At 40.0% G+C, this 12,552-nt stretch overlaps 1 protein-coding gene across 1 annotated transcript in view; it reads right to left on the bottom strand.

Annotated features, from left to right (window-relative positions):
- Positions 1-5,556, bottom strand: part of LOC146393020 (uncharacterized) — a 29,193-nt gene extending 23,637 nt beyond the window's left edge. The window contains exon 1 of the mRNA XM_084908842.1: positions 5,480-5,556. The gene's annotated coding sequence lies outside the window, so the exon portion shown is untranslated. The remainder of the gene's footprint in view (positions 1-5,479) is intronic.
- Positions 5,557-12,552: the final 6,996 nt, after the last annotated feature.

Genomic DNA, 12,552 nt, shown 5'->3' on the forward strand with positions numbered 1-12,552 from the left:
GGATAGTGCGAGGGTGTGAAAGGCTGGATCAGGAGGTGGATGAAGTGGTGGACTGACAGGTGGAGAGGCTAACTCTTCTGAGCCTCTAGGGAGGTCAGGCTGGGTTCTGGCTGTCCTCAGCCTGGGCGCCGGGACAGGCACGGGAGGTGGCTGGACTCCAGTCACCCCCACCCGAGAATCAGGAGCGGGTGTGGAGGTAGACTGGGTCACAGCTGCCCTCGTCCTGGGAGCTGGCACAGGAGTGGTTGCTGGCTGGGCCCTAGCCATCGAGCCTTAGCTGCCTTCACCTGAGAAGGTGAAACAGTTGAAGAGGAAGGCCGAATCTGGGCCGCTGTGCTGGCAGGAAATGGCTGAGTGATGGGAGTGGAAATAATGACTGGGTGAGTGATACTGACAGGTTTAGGTGACTGAGTATTTTTAACAGTGGCCTGAGCTGATGAAACTGGAACAGGCTGACAGGTGGACGAAGGAGCAGGCTCAGATAAAACTGTCCTAGAGTGAGCAGGCCTAGGGTTTGCATACACAGGGACTGTAACAGATTTATCAGAGATTGCTCTGGCCTTTCTGCCATCACCATTTACAGTCTTTAGTTGAACAGTCTTCGGGGGTGTTGGAGTGCGGGTATTGTCCTTAATGAATCCCAGCTCAGACGGAGCAGAGCAGAAAAATTCTTCCCAGTCCACATCCTCCTCCCGGAGGGAAACACCCCATGGAGATAAGTCTATTATTAGTTTTAAGTGGAGGATCAAATGAGGAGGGTGGAAAACAGTCACTGGAACTCACCATCGGGAGTTGCTGAAAACAGTCCATTTTATGGCGGTGTGTGCGCCGCTTTCTCCAGGAAGAGGAAGCAGCCGGGGTAAACAGTTGATATATATTCTGAGCTAAGTTGATCTATAGTGTTACATCATATTCTATAAGGATGTTATGTGTTTGTTTACTTTCTGCCCAGTTTGACCCATTTAGCAGAAGTCAGCCTGTTTAAGGCTCTGATATCTATTCTGTATGACTTAAAGCAGTTATGACATGGTCTGATTTTCTCACCCAATAAAGGAATATTTCATATATCAGTCTACTCTTCATTCTATCAGACACAGTTATCACAGCTCGTACATTTGCTTTTTACACATGTATGTAAGCATTGAGCCAAATGTAATGTAATGCCAACATATTAAACGAACAATATTTGTCTCTTATGTATAATACATCTGTATATACACTGTCAAAGATACTTGTCTTTAAATGAAGATTTAAGGTGATAGGAAATATAAATAAATGCAACTTGAATCTTTGGCCCAGAGTTCAAGCTCACTGCTGTAATATATCCTGTAATATATATATATATATATATATATATATATATATATATATATATATATATATATATTAGGGGTGCAATGATATTCGTATCGATATTGAACCGTTCGATACAGTGCTTTCGGTTCGGTACGCATATGTATCGAACAATACAAAATTTATAATTTATTTTATCAACTTTCCTTCTGACGATGCTGTCTGTGTTGAGCGCTCAGTGAATCTGCGTTCGACTACTCCGCCTAGGCTGCACTGTCGAGCCCAGATCCACTGAGCGCTCAACACAGACAGCATCGTCAGAAGGAAGCGCGCAGGGCAAGCTAGCGAGACAGAAGTTAAGCTCTCCTTGCAACATGGCAAATTGAACCTCCCCCACCCTCATTCAAATCTGGCGTTTGGAATTATTTTGGTTTTCATGTGACGTATGACCCTGAAGGTAAGCGCGTCATGGACTAAAGTAAAACAGTATGTTGGATGTGCCACGCAATGCTTAATTACATTGGTGGGAACTAGTGTGTTAGCGCAGTTAGCTCGTTAACGTGTTGGCCATCTAGCCCCATGCACGGGGCGATCCGCGGTAGCTCGTTAACGGAGATTTGCCGTGTTGTGGCGTTAAGGTCATTTCAACGAGATTAACCTGAAAGCACTGGTGGGAACACAACGAATATGACTGCACATTTACAGCATCCTCGTGCAAAGACAAGTGGAAGCAGACAAAAACAACAAGCACGCATGCTACAAACTTTACCCGAGTCATTTAGACAGCCGTTAGCACAGGATTCTCCTCATGGGGACCTGATATGTTTAATATGCTGCTGAGAATATAGCCCAGAAGAAGCGTATAGTATAGCTTTTATTTTGGAAAGAGCCATTTCTCTGTAATAAACTCTCTTTTCCAAAGATGAGTGATTCCTCAATCAGATACAGGGCTCGCAAAATTGCTAGCCCGACGTCCCGGGGCTAGCGATTTTTCCAGTCGGGCTACCAAAATCTATCTCTGCCCTGCCCGTCGGGCTATTGTAGGAAGGAAAAATATATGTCAATGCTTTTGCATTCTTTCGGAAATGTAGCTGGGTAATTATGTCATTGGCATCGGTGAGCCACTGTCAATATGTGACATATTGAAATCGCGTTTGAATTTGCGCTCGTTTTTTGCTTTCACTTTGCAATCGCGTGAACTGTGTATAGAGAGCGACAGCACTGATTGGTGAGTGATGATAATTTGCGCACCAATTCCTCTGACACCGTCTTATCAATCGTTAGCTTACTACGCAAACATGACAAGTGAAATCTCCCGCAGCTTAAACATGTGAGAGGTTGATCGCACAGAGAATCGCTGAGCGTTATGTGAGTGCCTGTGTAAAAGCAGCAGGATATATATTTTAGTTCTGCTGAGCCAAATAAGACAGGTCAGGGTGAAGAAGTGACAGCCAAAGAAAAGCTTACCACAAAACGGAAAAGTTATGACTAATCAGACTATAAGGCAAAAAGAAAGTGCAGCTTTATGGTTTCATGGACAAAAGAATTTCTGTGGCTGCAATATGACGAGGTAAATAACCAGGGCTGCACATAAGTGGTCCGCAGGTGCGCATTCGCTGTCAAAATAAAAAACACGCACAAGGGTTAGGGTTAAATTTAAAAACTGTACTTTTGAGTTAAAATATATATTTATAATTTTAATAAATGACAAATTAAAAAGGCATGAACATTTTTTTGTATCGAAAAAATATCGAACCGTGACACCAAAGTATCGAACCGAACCGTGAATTTTGTGTATCGTTGCACCCCTAATATATATATATATATCATAATAATCTGACAATACTATAATATTGGCCATATTATATTTACATTACCACAGTGAGATGATTTTAGTCTCATGAACAACATTAACTAATTGTTATTTACTAACTAATCTTAAATGACTGTTCAGCACAGAAATGAAGCCCAACAATCATGTTTTACAGTCCTGTGGTCTCAGCCTCAGATACTCAACTAATCACAGTGATGTCATGACAAAAATGAATGACCAACAAAACATTTTTTCTCCTTCATTTCTGTCACACAAAGCTGTATGTAACGTTTCTCGCGGTTAGTATCATGGTTGCTAGGCAACCTGAACAGCGAGACGAAGGCTAGACCGTCCCATTTCACAAGCCTCTCACTTCCGCACTTCTCGTACTTATAGTACGCACCGTACGTAGTGCGCGTAGTGCACGTACTTCAAGCGTGCGGTCTCTTCAAGCGTGCGGTCTCTTAATTAAGAAACTGGATGTTGTGTTTTCCCCACAATTTTAATTTTATGCTTGATATATTTCTACTAATGAAATTAGTTTGCTAACAGCAACAGGGATGAGCCAGTGAGTCAGTTGGGCTTGTGAATCATGATTCACGAGTCAGTAAAGTGATTCTTGAGTACTGAATGAGTCGTTCGTGATTCACACATCACTAATCATGTTCATATTTTGGATTCATACCTTCACAGTTTCTCTCATGCTCTTGATCACCATCATGTTCAGATTCATAGTTATCACAGTTAGTCACAGTTACCATAGTGTGTTTCCCAGTTTAGGTTTAGCTTTAGTTCTCACCACCTGTTGTTTCTGCCTTGTTGTATTGTCCTGTATTCCATCAGCCAATAAAAAGCTCGCTTTTAGATTCCCACAGTTTTGTCGTCCTTCATGTTCTGCTTTTGGGTCTGCTTTGAAATTACATGCCGCTGTGACAAAATACCAACAAATATACATCCAACTATATAAAGTATACATTACTGGACCTGCTATCATGTGATGAAGTGAAAAGTTTATTTCATGCAATTTTTTGTATTGCTCCTGTCAAAACTGTTGATATACACAGTCCACCCAAAGCATCCTGGAGAAACAGTGGAACGGTAAAAAAAACTTGGTCTATGAGTAGAAGTCTGCAGGAGATCATTACCGGGCCTGTACAGGCTTTTGGCCAACTCTCCTACTTACCTCACTCACACACCAAAACCACAACCAAGCAATCTGTAAATCCAGACACACACTGACTACAACAGCCACGTTGTACACCCTGAAACCAAAAGCTCTTGCCGACTCACACCCTTCTCTCTGATCAACAACAAGTTCCACTCCAACCTCCTGAAATGACACGAGGGAACTTAAATACGGGCTTAGCTAAACCATATGACACACAAGGGGAAAACAAAACAATTTAAAAAAAAACCTCTTAACATCCCCTAGGCAATGAAGCACATGGTTTAGTCCAATGAGGCTGTCAGCAGTACTTTAGATCAGCGGTCCCCAACCCCCGGGCCTCGGACCGGTACCGGGCCGTGAGTCGTTTGGTACCGGGCTGCGAGAGTTGAGGCTCAGGTGTGAAATGTTTGGTTTTCAGGGTTTTTATCGTTTTTCAGCGTTATTTTGTTATCGTTTTTATCGTTAACTCGGTTTTCCTGTTTTTTTTTCACGTGTGTTATCAATAAATCTTCTTTTTTTTGGTACCAGTTTTATTTTGTTGTATTTATCCGCGACACCTTAAAGGCCGGTCCGTGAAAATATTGTCGGGCATAAACCGGTCCGTGGCGCAAAAAAGGTTGGGGACCGCTGCTTTAGATCCTCCAGCCCTTTGCGACACCATTTGCCGACTAGCAAGGAGAAGCCAAACCCCCAGGTAACTCAAACAAAGAAAGATGTATTAATATAACAAAACACTTTGACCTTGCAGTGTTGATATGTGTGCGCTCCATAAAAACATTGTAAGGTGTGATGGGAAAAGTAAAGTAAGTTATTAAAGAAAGAATAACTAAAATATATTTGACAATAACTAAAATATATTTAAAGTAGTGACTGTAAAGTGAACTAAAATGATGGAACTAGTGGTGAGGTGTGGAGCTGGACTTTTCTGAAATACCAAGATTAGTTAATTGACTTCATTCTCACAAACATTGTTTGGCTGCGTGGTTTGGTATTAATATATTAATATTGGTGGAAGTTCTGTATTCACTGACAAAATATTCTGCGTGGGTTGCAGCCTTTTTCAAGTTAACTAAAAGTTTATTTCCTGCACATTTAAGCTGTATAACAATACATGAATCATATAAATGATGAAAATATTTATCATACAGCTGAAAATTTAAATAATAAAGTTCATAGTTACATTTTTTTTCTCTTGCTCGACTCACCTGTAAAATGTAATCCTGATCTTTGGATGATAAAGTTCAGCTGGAATGTGAGTTCATGCGTGAGATGATAGGATTCGTTCATATCATCACAAATTTCTGCAAGTTATTTCCCCTCAGTTCTCTTTTTTATCATGCAGAGAAGACCTGCCCCTTTGGACTGGGACTGTAATAAGAGAAGCCATAGATGAGTTTGATAGAATAGAATAGAATAGAATAGAATAGAATAGAATAGAATAGAATACAACTTTATTGTCATTGCACATGTGACAAATATAAGGCAACAAAATGCAGTTTGCATCCATCCAGAAAGTGCTTTAACCATGATATAGATATAATATAGAGAATATAGATCTATTATAGATATGTTACAAATGTACATAAAGGTATGTTATGAATATACTGTAACTATAAATATATACAGGCCAAAACTGTAGTGAATGTACAGGCTATGAACAGGTTATATGCGTATGGTACAATATGAAGAGCTATGAAGTATTAATAAACAGTTGTAGAACTATAATTATTGTATTGCACAGTGTGATTGTCTATACAGTATTTACAGTAGTGCAGTTGAGATCAGTGAGATATATGGATAAATTATACAGTAGCCATATAAAGTGCCAGTGCTGGCGGTTCAGTCCATGTGACTATGAGGGTACATTTGTCCATTTGTAGGCAGACACACAAACCAAAAAATAAACAATATCCAAGAAAAACATAGACATATTTATATTTTTATATAATATATTTATATATTAATATAAATATTTTTTTATATACATATAAACATTGATGTTTATAAATATTTATAAATATTTATAAACATCAATATGTAAGTCAAAGCATTTACAATTTTCAATACCAATGTAATGACAGTGTTTAAGGTATTTCTGCTTCTAATTAACCTATAAAAGATGTGATGGATGGATTACTATAACTTGTAATGTTATGGTGCTTTGTGTCTGTGAAGGTTCTCAGTCATACAGATCATCGTAGTCTAAGGAGCTTGAAAAGAAAAGCGTCTTCTTTAGTTTCCTTAAAGATGTTTCATGCGAGAAGCTTCTTCAGTTCTAAGAGCCCTTGGTGGAGAGCCCCAGATTTAATCCCTATGGGGGTGTCACCAAGAGGGTCATGGACCCCCTGTTGATCCTCTACCTACTATCTACTAATCATTTGCTTTCACATCAGATATGAATGTGACATTTATATGTAGTGCAGGTGTAACGCAGCTGGAGAAATGGGTAAACATAAGATACGCTTTATAAGGTATTTGTTTAGTTTCAGAATCATTCTTTTATTTGTTTTATTTTATTGTTGCAAGAAGTGATAATGTAACAAAATGTGTTGTATTCCCACACTTCTTGCTGTGCCTAGCAGAAGCTTTAATTTTGAAGTTTTCACAGGAGGTTGTGTGTTTACATGGCGTATTGTTACCAGCCATTTGAGGAAAAAGAAAAATCCAATGCTATCTTGATTAGCAGCAGAAACTGTCTCGTTCACAGAAGCAAAGCTTCATAAAAATTGTTATAAAGTGTTCAGAAGTTATCGGCTAACATTTCAATAGTGAAGTGAACGTTAGACAGAGCTGCCGAAATCAGCAGAGGTGGCGGCTAAGTTAATAGTGTTCCACGTGTCTTGGTAAGGTAACTGACTTACCTTCTATGTTCAATGATCGTAATGATGATGCTAATCATAGTAGTTGATGCATATTTTTCTACTGTATGTGTCATGTCAATGATAAGTGTTTGTGTTAAGAGGGAATAAATGCAATTTGCAATAGTTTTGTGCCAAATTTAGTGTAACGTATGTTCTGAAGAAATTTAAGCTTTACATTTGTATTTCATTTGTCTAATAATTGTGTTACGTGTGTGTCTATTGCAACTAGTGGTGCAACGGATCACGGTTGATCCGTAATCCGAACCGATCCCACTCCACGCACGCACGCGATCCGAAGATTCGAAAAAGAAGAAAAAAGAGTATGTGTATGTTGCGTCTGTCAAGCGATAGCTATGGTCAGCGCTGGCGGTCCAAGTGGAGGAGCAGAGGAGTTTGTGGTATTTAAGCAGCCCTTTGCTGCCCAGTCCGACCGGGCTAAAGCTATTACAAAAGCTACTGGGGTGTTTAGCTGCAGACGGGAGGCCGTATTCTGTTGTGCAAATCAAGGGGTTTAAACTAGTCAACGCGTTAGTTGATGCATTGACGCCGTGCAGCCCCATGCATGGGCCGACCCGCGGTAACTAGTTAACGGAGATTTGCTGCGTTAATGCAGTTATGGCATTAACGTCATTTTAACGAGATTTACGCTGACAGCACTTGTTTAAACTATGATGAACGTATTTGAGCCACGCTATGATATCCCGTCGCGCGTCCACTTCAGTGACAAGATCGCTCCAAGCATGTATGAGCAGGAAAAGTTTAAAGTTATGGCTGAGCTGTCCCAGGCATCTTCTGTTGCCCTAACTACTACAAATGGGTGGAGCTCCAGGGCAACGGAAAGCCACGTGACCGTGACCGCTCGTTATATCACAGCGGAGTGGTAGGTAGAAAGCCCTGTACTGCCCTATATTGCACCTTAATTTGGTTTCATATAATTGCGTGGAATGAGTCTTGAGTTGAATGTTTTTAATAGGCAAAAAGCACTTAAATAAGTAAATGGCGAGTTAAATTTTTGTCTTCCTTTTTTTTTCTGCTGATCCGAAAATTGATCTGATCCGTGACGAAAAAAACATGATCCGATCCGAACTGTGAGACTTTTGATCTGTTGCACCAGTAATTGCAACTATGTTGGTTAGACAAAAGTTCTAACATGAGTTACAATTTAATCAATTTAATAACTGAAGAGTACCACACTTTTTCAGGATGTAAGTAACTGCAAATTGCTGAAATAAGTGATAGATCAGAGACTATATACCTATTTTTAAATACAGGTCAGGTCTTTTAGTGAGCTTTAAGCTCCATGAGAAAAGACCAGTGATTCCAATTGATGGCAAGCCTCCCAGCGTGATTTCCAGCATCCAGATCTGCACAACCAGTCAGGTGGCTGATTTCTGGTAGGATTCCACCAGTCACCCCGACTGGCAACAGTGAACAGACTAAAAGAGTGCACTCTAAACTACAAAAACACCAAGTGTGAAACTTCACTAGACTTGTTGCTGACTGACTGATCCTTACAGATCATTCCCTCATCCGATCTGTGCTTTGACTTGACTGACCCTCTATAAACTCTGAGGAACAAACTGAACTATAAGGCTGCAACCTAACAAATACTTTCAAAGGGACAATTTCAATGATTAAGGACAATGTGTTTCATTTTATTTTGTAAAGGGCCCTAGTTGTTATTTTTGTTGTGAACTGTTACCTGTTGAAACTAAAGTCACAGTTAACTGAAATTTCTGTGTATTCTGATTAATCGCACTCATGTCCAGCTCTTCCCCGAACTTAGAGTGAGGTGTACTTACCCAGGAGTGGATTACACAAGCAAACAGAAAGTGCAAGCTAGTGGTTAAAATGAAAAAGGAAGTGGCTTCCAGGAAAGTGGGGTGAGGACTTTCTGCTGAACTCTGAAAAGGAAACAGTTGATTCCAAGAATGGACTGAAAGCATAACAGCGCTGAACAAACCCAGTGTTCAGCAGTTCATTTCTGATGTGTTTGTGTGTTTTTATGTCAAATATCAATATCAAATTGCTTATATCAATAAGTGCACTGTAATCAAAATGTGAAGGGGTTATACAGTCCAGGAATTAGAAGCTTTGCTCACTTCCCAAAAATTAACAGTCTCTCGTTTTTATGGCAGTTTCATTTAAATTTTATTTTTATGTTGCTGAGGAAAATACGTGTTTCATCCCTTATAACCCAGCCACAATTCTGGCTCCTACAGGCCGGCTGTGCCCATGTGACTCACATTTAATAACCTTTGACCCCTCATAGTTGATATTGTTTCTTCACATGTTTAAGGTTACTCAAGTGCTTCTATGAGAGTCAAAATGAAAGTTATAATATTTGCTAACATTGTGCAAGTGAAGGACTACAAGTCACTTCACTAGCTTACAATTAAGAGTAGAGCTCCAGGGGACACAAAAAATCTTCATCATTTAATTAAATGAAAGTTAAGTTTCTTTTTTTCTTCAAAATATCAAATTGCTATGCCTTACCTGTACTGTGCCAGGGACATCGGAGACTGCCATCAGGACAAGCAAGACAAGCAGTGCTTGCCTAATGAAATCTAAAAACAGACAACAATAAAACCAAAGTGAAAGTGACCCTCTCCCTTCATCTTGAACAGGGCTCTTTCCCATCTCTGTCCCATTAATAACACTGTAAAAAAATCTGTAATTTAACACAATTTTTTCCAAAAACTTTGTAGAGAATTTTCCTGCCATCTTAAAGTATATAAATACATAAAAATATAATTATTGTAATTTAACAGATGGCATATTTTATAGTACTTCTGTGCATCTTTAGTCATTCTTTTAATTATTAACTAAAACTGGTAAAATTACAGAAAATATTGATAATATAAATGCACAGTTTAGAGTATTTTAAGCAAATGGAGACTAAGATTTAACTAACAAAAACCTAAACTGAGGAAAACACTTAAACACTAAGTTGGATCCCCAGAACCAGGACACATTTAATATCTTGATGCGTGCTCAGTCATCCAGGTAATTAAATCCCAAAACGTTGATTCTGTTCATCTGGATGTTTTCAGTGGCAGAAATGTTTCATCACTCATCCAGGTGACTTCTTCAGTCTCAGCTGACTGAAGGTTTCCCCAATCTTATAAACAGGACATTTGCACTGTGAGGTCAGTTCCTTGATCATTAATATACAGACAACATACGCCTCATATACACACATTGTGTGATTATTTACAGCTTATACTGTTTTTTATTGCTTACTGATATTACTGCACTGCAGAGAGGGTGAGAACCAACGTTTCCTTTCAGACCGTGTATTTCTGTAAATACAATGAAATGACAATAATCCTTCTTCAATCCTGAACCTTGAGAAAGAGAGAAAGATGCTTCACTGGACAAATCTATCACATGAAACATCTACTGTGGACTGTGCCTATCAGACACCCAAACCCCTGCCTTTGTCCCAGTGTTTGTGTTCTGCCCATCCCAGCTTCCTTCCAGCCACACAAAGCCACCTCATAACTGGTCCTACTGACTCCAGTGGGTAATTCTTTGACATGAGCTTTCTCTTGGTATGAAAGTAGTGCTACACCACAGACAGGCCACTGAAGACGCACTCAAGTCATCACACAGCAAATGTCCTCTGAGAAGCGCATGGCACAACATAGAAGAGCCACCTCCATGGGACAAGACTCAGCAGTTGATCTACATCTAAAGGTCAAAGGTCACTCTTTCGAGGATGCCAATGTTCACATTTTGGACAGAGAGGACAGATGGTTTGAAAGAGGAGTGAAAGACGCCATCTTTGAACAGAGGCGGTGGTTTACGACACCAACTCTCTGCCATCTATAATCCAGTTTTGAGATCCTTCCCAGACGCCTTAACGCCCACTCACATCCTGGGCCGTCTGACCTCAGGAAATCACATGATAGGGTGGGGCCAGGTTTCACAATGAGCTCACCCAAAACCCTGGCTGATTGTGACCCACACCCAGTTTCACACCTTGGCTCATGTGATTAGGTAGAGGATCATCAGGGGGTCCTTTGTCCCCCTTTGGGGGGAAACTCCCACTGGGTTTAAATCTGTGACTCTCCACCATTTGACCTTAGAACTGAAGAAGCCTCTCGGATGAGAGGTGAAACATCTTCAAGCAACTTAAAGAAGTCCAGACGCTTTTCTTTCCAAGCTCCTTAGTCCTCTGAGAAGGATATTAGGTGTCAAAACAGTCATTCTTGACCCTGACTTAGTAAAAAAAAACACCAAAAGTTTATGGCAGCCATCATTTTTATGACTATCATAAAATTATATGTCGTAATAATAATCAGTAATCTGTAATAACCAGTAAATAATATCATCATCAGATATCATGATGAGAATATGCAGATGCAATAGGATGATGAATAGGATGCTTGAGAGAGAAATTAAAATGATGGAATAATAATTTATCATGGTGTTCTGTTGTGTGTGTGAAAATCTGTTAAACCAGACCCATAAATAAGGTCATTTCAGAGAGGCAGGTCACTGCAGCTTTGATCTGACCAATGAGCCGAATTAACAGCCTTCTGACGAGTTTTTTTTAAATTAACCGAGACAGCTTTGCAGACTCTAGAGAAACACAGAATTCGTAACAAGCTGTTCTGCAACTGTTTTACTGACCGGCATCACTTTGTACCAGCAGTGATCAGCGTTCCTGGTCCCCTCATGATATTTTTACCCCCACTACAGGATTTGGGACTGATTCATCACGCCCGAGGAGAGCAGCGGACACAAATGATTATGACCAAGCGACACACACACACACATTTGATGGCAGATCTTACATAATCCTGAGTTATTGTGTCTGATGGTGAAAAGCACAAAGTTTTGGAAGAGGTGTGCAGGTGTTGCACTCTAAAAGTAGTTATAAAATTTAAATTTTTCTGAATCGTTGGGAAAATCTTTAAAGACTATTCTTATTTAATTGTGTTTTGTTTTTGGACACATTTCTAGTTAATTTTTGTAGTTCACTAGCTCCAGGAGGTCAGAGTTCAGATGTGTGTTATTGAATAAATATTAGTCCCATATGTCACTGATAAACACGGATGCTAAAGAAATGTTTGATGGAAAAAGGAAATGCAGTGTTTGCTGCTAAACTTTGAGGTGCTAAGTCACCAATAAGAAAATGCCAGCAGGAGACTAGTTGTCATGGGTTTGTGTTTTTCTACATTTATGTGTATTTTTCCATGTGCAGTGTTTTGGTTGATCTCTCTCCTTTTTCTTCCTGTCTACCTACGTCTGCTATTTATGTTCGCACTTCCGGATGTGTTGGGTCGCCAAGGGATTATTCCCGGAAGTGTTCCCGCGCTTGACGTTGCCACATCTCGTCGGCCGTCGCCAGCTGCTGCCGATGGCCTCATTAAGAGTGTCCTGTTTAAGAGCGTGGCTGCGCTCCAGTC

Source organism: Perissodus microlepis, chromosome 2 (genome assembly GCF_051167445.1).
Source record: "Perissodus microlepis isolate ML-2025 ecotype Zambia chromosome 2, ASM5116744v1, whole genome shotgun sequence".
Taxonomy (NCBI): domain Eukaryota; kingdom Metazoa; phylum Chordata; class Actinopteri; order Cichliformes; family Cichlidae; genus Perissodus; species Perissodus microlepis.